Raw genomic sequence first — 8903 nt, 5'->3', positions numbered from 1 at the left:
TCTCTCTCCCTCTCTCTCTGTCTCTCTCTGTCTCTCTCTCTCTCTCTGTCTCTCTCTCTCTCTGTCTCTGTCTCACTCTCTCTCTCTCTCTCTCTCTGTCTCACACTCTCTCTCTCTCTCTGTCTCTGTCTCACTCTCTCTCTCTCTCTCTCTCTGTCTCACTCTCTCTCTCTCTCTCTCTGTCTCACTCTCTCTCTCTCTCTCTGTCTCACTCTGTCTGTCTGTCTGTCTGTCTGTCTGTCTGTCTGTCTGTCTGTCTGTCTGTCTCTCTCTGTATCTCTGTCCCTCTCTGTGTATCTCTGTCCCTCTCTGTGTATCTCTGTCCCTCTCTGTGTATCTCTGTCTCTCTCTGTGTATCTCTGTTTCTCTCTCTCTCTCTGTGTATCTCTGTGTATCTCTGTTTCTCTCTCTCTCGGTCTGTCTCTATGGAACACTCTTCTCTCTCTCTCCCTTTCTCTCTCTCTGTGTAACACTCCTCTCTCTCTAGTCTATCTGCAGGCTGTCCAGGCCACTATGATCCTGTCCACAATTCTCTGCTGCGTGGGTTTCTTTGTGTTCGTCCTTCAGCTCTTCAGACTGAAACAAGGAGAGAGATTTGTCTTTACAGCCATCATCCAGCTACTGGCTAGTGAGTACCCAATACTTGTATTACTAAATCTACCAATCAAAGACAGCTACTGGCTAGTGAGTACCCAATACTTGTATTAATAAATCTACCAATCAAAGACAGCTACTGGCTAGTGAGTACCCAATAATGGTATTACTAAATCTACCAATCAAAGACAGCTACTGGCTAGTGAGTACCCAATACTGGTAAAACTAAATCTACCAATCAAAGACAGCTACTGGCTAGTGAGTACCCAATACTGGTATTACTAAATCTACCAATCAAAGACAGCTACTGGCTAGTGAGTACCCAATACTTGTATTACTAAATCTACCAATCAAAGACAGCTACTGGCTAGTGAGTACCCAATACTTGTATTACTAAATCTACCAATCAAAGACAGATACTGGCTAGTGAGTACCAATACTGGTAATACTAAATCTACCAATCAAAGACAGCTACTGGCTAGTGAGTACCAATACTGGTAATACTAAATAATACTGGTTATACTAAATCTACCAATCAAAGACAGATACTGGCTAGTGAGTACCAATACTGCTATTACTAAATCTACCAATCAAAGACAGATACTGGCTAGTGAGTACCCAATACTGGTTATACTAAATCTACCAATCAAAGACAGCTACTGGCTAGTGAGTACCCAATACTGGTATTACTAAATCTACCAATCAAAAACAGATACTGGCTAGTGAGTACCAATACTGGTAATACTAAATAATACTGGTTATACTAAATCTACCAATCAAAGACAGCTATTGGCTGGTGAGTACCAATACTGGTAATACTAAATCTACCAATCAAAGACAGCTATTGGCTAGTGAGTACCAATACTGGTAATACTAAATAATACTGGTTATACTAAATCTACCAATCAAAGACAGCTATTGGCTGGTGAGTACCAATACTGGGAATACTAAATCTACCAATCAAAGACAGCTACTGGCTAGTGAGTACCAATACTGGTAATACTAAATAATACTGGTTATACTAAATCTACCAATCAAAGACAGATACTGGCTAGTGAGTACCAATACTGGTATTACTAAATCTACCAATCAAAGACAGATACTGGCTAGTGAGTACCAATACTGGTAATACTAAATCTACCAATCAAAGACAGCTACTGGCTAGTGAGTACCAATACTGGTAATACTAAATAATACTGGTTATACTAAATCTACCAATCAAAGACAGCTATTGGCTAGTGAGTACCAATACTGGTATTACTAAATCTACCAATCAAAGACAGATACTGGCTAGTGAGTACCAATACTGGTATTACTAAATCTACCAATCAAAGACAGCTATTGGCTAGTGAGTACCAATACTGGTATTACTAAATCTACCAATCAAAGACAGCTATTGGCTAGTGAGTACCAATACTGGTATTACTAAATCTACCAATGAAAGACAGCTATTGGCTAGTGAGTACCAATACTGGTAATACTAAATCTACCAGTCATAGATATGTGTCTTTGTCAGGGTTTGCTGACAACCAATGTCCCTATAATATCTACCTCTTCTTGTGTTACCAACGTAGAGTTCTCCTGACTTCAGAAAGTATTCAAACCCCATGACCTTTCTCCACATTTTGTTGTGTTACAGCCTGAATTTAAAAATGGTGTGTCACTGGCCTACCCACAATCCCCCATGATGGTTCTGTCAGGTCCTCATTGTAAATAAGAACGTGTTCTTAACTGACTTGCCTGGTTTAAAAAAAAAAAAAAAGTTTAAATAAACGTCAAAAATAATGTAAATACGGAAGTATGTAATAAATAAAAAATTAAAAAATTAAAAAAACTAATTAAAAATGAAAAGCTGAAATGTCTTGAGGAAAGTAAGTATTCAACCCCGTTGTTATGGAAACACCTAAATAAGTTCAGGAGTAAAAATGTGCTTAACAAGTCACATAATGAGTGTCATGGACTCACTCTGGGTGCAATAATAGAGTTTAACTTGATTTCTGAATGACTCCTCTCTGTACCCACACATACAATTATCTGTAAGGTCCCTCATCTCTGTACCCCACACATACAATTATCTGTCAGGTCCCTCATCTCTGTACCCCACAAATACAATTATCTGTAAGGTCCCTCATCTCTGTACCCCACACATACAATTATCTGTAAGGTCCCTCCTCTCTGTACCCACACACATACAATTATCTGTAAGGTCCCTCATCTCTGTACCCCACACTTACAATTATCTGTCAGGTCCCTCATCTCTGTACCCCACACATACAATTATCTGTCAGGTCCCTCATCTCTGTACCCCACACACATACAATTATCTGTAAGGTCCCTCATCTCTGTACCCCACACACATACAATTATCTGTCAGGTCCCTCATCTCTGTACCCCACACATACAATTATCTGTTAGGTCCCTCATCTCTGTACCCCACACATACAATTATCTGTAAGGTCCCTCATCTCTGTACCCCACACACATACAATTATCTGTCAGGTCCCTCATCTCTGTACCCCACACATACAATTATCTGTTAGGTCCCTCATCTCTGTACCCCACACATACAATTATCTGTAAGGTCCCTCATCTCTGTACCCCACACACATACAATTATCTGTAAGGTCCCTCATCTCTGTACCCCACACATACAATTATCTGTAAGGTCCCTCATCTCTGTACCCCACACACATACAATTATCTGTCAGGTCCCTCATCTCTGTACCCCACACATACAATTATCTGTCAGGTCACTATTCTCTGTACCCCACACATACAATTATCTGTCAGGTCCCTCAGTCGAAGCAGTGGATTTCAACCACAAAGACCAGGGAGGTTTTCCAATGCCTCACAAAGAAGGGCCCCTTAATGAGGCAAGTCAGTTAAGAACTAGTTCCTATTTTCAATTACGGCCTGGGAAACAGTGGGCTGTTTTACCTTGTCAGCCCGGGGGATTCGATCTTGCAACCTTTCGGTGACGAGTCCAATGCTCTAACCACGAGGCGACCTGCCTGTTGGTAGATGGTAATAAGAAGCAAAGAGTCTTTGAGCACGGTGAAGTTATTAATTACACTCTGGATGGTGTGTCAATACACTGTATCCTTCCTATCCTAGTTCCTACCTCCTTCCTATCCTAGTTCCTTCCCCCTTCCTATCCTAGTTCCTACCCTCCCTCCTCCTCCTCCTCCTCCTCCAGGCCAGTGTTCCTGTATCCTACCCCCTTCCTATCCTAGTTCCTAACTCCCCCCCTCCTCCTCCTCCAGGCCAGTGTTCCTGTATCCTACCCCCTTCCTATCCTAGTTCCTAACCCCCTCCTCCTCCTCCAGACCAGTGTTCCTGTATCCTACCCCCTTCCTATCCTAGTTCCTAACCCCCTCCTCCTCCTCCAGGCCAGTGTTCCTGTATCCTACCCCCTTCCTATCCTAGTTCCTAACCCCCCCTCCTCCTCCTCCAGACCAGTGTTCCTGTATCCTACCCCCTTCCTATCCTAGTTCCTAACCCCCCCTCCTCCTCCTCCAGGCCAGTGTTCCTGTATCCTACCCCCTTCCTATCCTAGTTCCTAACCCCCCCCCCCTCCTCCTCCCCCAGGCCAGTGTTCCTGTATCCTACCTCCTTCCTATCCTAGTTCCTAACCCCCCCTCCTCCTCCTCCTCCAGGCCAGTGTTCCTGTATCCTACCCCCTTCCTATCCTAGTTCCTAACCCTCCTCCTCCTCCTCCTCCTCCCCCCAGGCCAGTGTTCCTGTATCCTACCCCCTTCCTATCCTAGTTCCTAACCCCCCTCCTCCCTCCTCCTCCCCCAGGCCAGTGTTCCTGTATCCTACCCCCTTCCTATCCTAGTTCCTAACCCTCCTCCTCCTCCAGGCCAGTGTTCCTGTATCCTACCCCCTTCCTATCCTAGTTCCTAACCCCTTCCTCCTCCTCCTCCTCCTCCCCCAGGCCAGTGTTCCTGTATCCTACCCCCTTCCTATCCTAGTTCCTAACCCCCCCTCCTCCTCCTCCTCCCCCAGGCCAGTGTTCCTGTATCCTACCCCCTTCCTATCCTAGTTCCTAACCCTCCTCCTCCTCCAGGCCAGTGTTCCTGTATCCTACCCCCTTCCTATCCTAGTTCCTAACCCTCCTCCTCCTCCTCCTCCTCCCCCAGGCCAGTGTTCCTGTATCCTACCCCATTCCTATCCTAGTTCCTAACCCCCCTCCTCCTCCTCCTCCTCCTCCTCCCCCAGACCAGTGTTCCTGTATCCTACCCCATTCCTATCCTAGTTCCTAACCCCCCCTCCTCCTCCTCCTCCTCTTCCTCCCCCCAGGCCTATGTTCCTGTATCCTACCCCCTTCCTATCCTAGTTCCTAACCCCCCTCCTCCTCCTCCTCCCCCAGACCAGTGTTCCTGTATCCAACCCCCTTCCTATCCTAGTTCCTAACCCCCCTCCTCCAGTGTTCCTCCTCCTCCTCCAGGCCAGTGTTCCTGTATCCTACCCTCTTCCTATCCTAGTTCCTAACCCCCTCCTCCTCCTCCTCCTCCTCCCCCAGGCCAGTGTTCCTGTATCCAACCCCCTTCCTATCCTAGTTCCTAACCCCCCTCCTCCTCCTCCTCCAGGCCAGTGTTCCTGTATCCTACCCCCTTCCTATCCTAGTTCCTAACCCTCCTCCTCCTCCAGGCCAGTGTTCCTGTATCCTACCCCCTTCCTATCCTAGTTCCTAACCCTCCTCCTCCTCCTCCTCCTCCCCCAGGCCAGTGTTCCTGTATCCTACCCCATTCCTATCCTAGTTCCTAACCCCTCCCCCCTCCAGTGTTCCTCCTCCTCCTCCTCTTCCTCCCCCAGGCCTATGTTCCTGTATCCTAACCCCTTCCTATCCTAGTTCCTAACCCTCCTCCTCCTCCTCCTCCTCCTCCCCCAGACCAGTGTTCCTGTATCCTACCCCATTCCTATCCTAGTTCCTAACCCCCCCTCCTCCTCCTCCTCCTCCTCTTCCTCCCCCAGGCCTATGTTCCTGTATCCTACCCCCTTCCTATCCTAGTTCCTAACCCCCCTCCTCCTCCTCCTCCCCCAGACCAGTGTTCCTGTATCCTACCCTCTTCCTATCCTAGTTCCTAACCCCCCTCCTCCTCCTCCTCCTCCTCCCCCAGGCCAGTGTTCCTGTATCCAACCCCCTTCCTATCCTAGTTCCTAACCCCCTCCTCTTCCTCCTCCTCCTCCCCCAGGCCTATGTTCCTGTATCCAACCCCCTTCCTAACCTAGTTCCTAACCCCCCCCTCCTCCTCCAGGCCAGTGTTCCTGTATCCTACCCCCTTCCTATCCTAGTTCCTAACCCCCCTCCTCCTCCTCCTCCAGGCCAGTGTTCCAGTATCCTCCTTCCTATCCTAGTTCCTACCCCCTTCCTATCCTAGTTCCTAACCCCCCCCTCCTCTTCCTCCCCCAGGCCTGTGTTCCTGTATCCTACCCCCTTCCTATCCTAGTTCCTAACCCCCCCTCCTCCTCCTCCCCCAGGCCTGTGTTCCTGTATCCTTCCTATCCTAGTTCCTACCCCATTCCTATCCTAGTTCCTAACCCCCCTCCTCCTCCTCCCCCAGGTCTGTGTTCCTGTATCCTTCCTATCCTAGTTCCTATCCCCCCTTCCTATCCTAGTTCCTAACCCCCCCCCAGGCCTGTGTTCCTGTATCCTTCCTATCCTAGTTCCTACCCCCCCCTTCCTATCCTAGTTCCTAACCCCCCCCCCATCCTCCAGGCCTGTGTTCCTGTATCCTTCCTATCCTAGTTCCTACCCCCTTCCTATCCTAGTTCCTAACCCCCCCCCCCATCCTCCAGGCCTGTGTTCCTGTACCCCCTTCCTATCCTAGTTCCTACCCCTTCCTATCCTAGTTACCCCCCTAACCCCCTCCTCCTCCAGACCAGTGTTCCTGTATCCTACCCCCTTCCTATCCTAGTTCCTAACCCCCCTCCTCCTCCAGGCCAGTGTTCCTGTATCCTACCCCCTTCCTATCCTAGTTCCTAACCCCCCCTCCTCCTCCTCCTCCAGGCCAGTGTTCCTGTATCCTACCCCCTTCCTATCCTAGTTCCTAACCCTCCTCCTCCTCCTCCTCCTCCTCCCCCAGACCAGTGTTCCTGTATCCTACCCCCTTCCTATCCTAGTTCCTAACCCCCCTCCTCCTCCCCCAGGCCTGTGTTCCTGTATCCTTCCTATCCTAGTTCCTAACCCCCCTCCTCCCCCAGGCCAGTGTTCCTGTATCCTACCCCCTTCCTATCCTAGTTCCTAACCCCCCTCCTCCTCCCCCAGGCCTGTGTTCCTGTATCCTTCCTATCCTAGTTCCTAACCCCCCTCCTCCCCCAGGCCTGTGTTCCTGTACCCTTCCTATCCTAGTTCCTACCCCCTTCCTATCCTAGTTCCTAACCCCCCTCCTCCTCCAGACCAGTGTTCCTGTATCCTACCCCCTTCCTATCCTAGTTCCTAACCCCCCCCTCCTCCTCCTCCTCCAGACCAGTGTTCCTGTATCCTACCCCCTTCCTATCCTAGTTCCTAACCCCCCCTCCTCCTCCCCCAGGCCTGTGTTCCTGTATCCTTCCTATCCTAGTTCCTAACCCCCCCTCCTCCCCCAGGCCAGTGTTCCTGTATCCTACCCCCTTCCTATCCTAGTTCCTATCCCCCCCCTCCTCCTCCCCCAGGCCTGTGTTCCTGTATCCTTCCTATCCTAGTTCCTAACCCCCCCTCCTCCCCCAGGCCAGTGTTCCTGTATCCTACCCCCTTCCTATCCTAGTTCCTAACCCCCCCTCCTCCTCCCCCAGGCCTGTGTTCCTGTATCCTTCCTATCCTAGTTCCTAACCCCCCTCCTCCCCCAGGCCAGTGTTCCTGTATCCTACCCCCTTCCTATCCTAGTTCCTAACCCCCCTCCTCCTCCCCCAGGCCTGTGTTCCTGTATCCTTCCTATCCTAGTTCCTAACCCCCCCTCCTCCCCCAGGCCAGTGTTCCTGTATCCTACCCCTTCCTATCCTAGTTCCTAACCCCCTCCCTCCTCCCCCAGGCCTGTGTTCCTGTATCCTTCCTATCCTAGTTCCTAACCCCCCTCCTCCCCCAGGCCAGTGTTCCTGTATCCTAGTGGGTCCCCCCTTCCTATCCTAGTTCCTAACCCCCCCAGGGGTCCTCCTCCAGGCCAGTGTTCCTGTATCCTACCCCCTTCCTATCCTAGTTCCTAACAGTCCCCCTCCTCCTCCAGACCAGTGTTCCTGTATCCTACCCCCTTCCTATCCTAGTTCCTAACCCCCTCAGTCTCCTCCTCCCCCAGGCCTGTGTGTGATGATCTGTTATAACAGGGGCGCGTCCATCTACACGGCGGAGAGGGAGGGTTTTACAGGGGAGGAGTCTCTGTTATAAAGGGAGGGAGGATATGGTTCATCCTACGTCCTGGCCTGGATCAGTTTCCCCATGACTTTCATCAGTGGACTCATGTATCTGGTGTTGAGGAAACGCAAATAAAACACTCTACAAGGACACACAAACACGTCGTAATTGAACAGAGGAAGTGTGTACACTGACAGTCTGTTAGCTAACAAGGTAACTCTAAACATGTTGTTGTTAAGAGCGGCTGTTTTAAAAGACGTTTTCTCCACATATCAGCCTGTTGTTGTTTGTTTGTTTGTTTGTTTTTGTTTTTAACAGGGGTCTATAGTGGGGGGGTTGGGCGTGGAGTTTCCATGGTGACGTCAATGCGGTAAATTTGAATAACGAATGGACCAATAAATGGTGTATGGTTGAAATACGTAATGCCAGATCGATGTTTAAGACTGAGCAGGACAACACTGTGTATAGTTCTACGAGAGTAAACCTCCTGTAGAAGGTGGAGTATGTAGGATTGTCTGCCGGCCCGTCTGTCTGTCTGCCTCCCTCCCTGCTGGCCTGTCCGTCTGCCTCCCTCTCTGCTGGCCTGTCTGTCTGCTTTCCTCCCTGCTGGCTGTCCGTCTGCTTTCCTCCCTGCTGGCTTGTCCATCTGTCTGTCTGCCTCCCTCCCTGCTGGCCTGTCCGTCTGCTTTCCTCCCTGCTGGCTGTCCGTCTGCTTTCCTCCCTGCTGGCCTGTTCATCTGTCTGTCTGCCTCCCTCCCTGCTGGCCTGTCCGTCTGTCTGTCTGCCTCACTCCCTGCTGGCCTGTCTGCCTCCCTCCCTGCTGGCCTGTCTGTCTGCCTCCCTCCCTGCTGGCCTGTCGATCTGTCTGTCTGCCTCCCTCCCTCCCTGCCCATCTGTCTGTCTGTCCCTAGACCTCCCTGTTATGCCCATCTGTCTGTCTGCCTCCCTCCTGCTGGCCTGTCCATCTGTCTGTCTGCCT

The 8903-nt window shown here is 50.2% G+C and overlaps 1 pseudogene; it reads left to right on the top strand.

Moving 5' to 3' along the window:
• LOC135554818 (epithelial membrane protein 2-like) overlaps window positions 1-8231 on the top strand; it is a 23661-nt pseudogene extending 15430 nt beyond the window's left edge.
• The last annotated feature ends 672 nt before the right edge of the window (window positions 8232-8903 follow it).

Source organism: Oncorhynchus masou, chromosome 14, assembly GCF_036934945.1.
Source record: "Oncorhynchus masou masou isolate Uvic2021 chromosome 14, UVic_Omas_1.1, whole genome shotgun sequence".
Taxonomy (NCBI): Eukaryota; Metazoa; Chordata; class Actinopteri; order Salmoniformes; family Salmonidae; genus Oncorhynchus; species Oncorhynchus masou.
The sequence above is the reverse complement of the archived record's forward strand: the minus strand, read 5'-3'. Positions and strand labels throughout refer to the sequence as shown.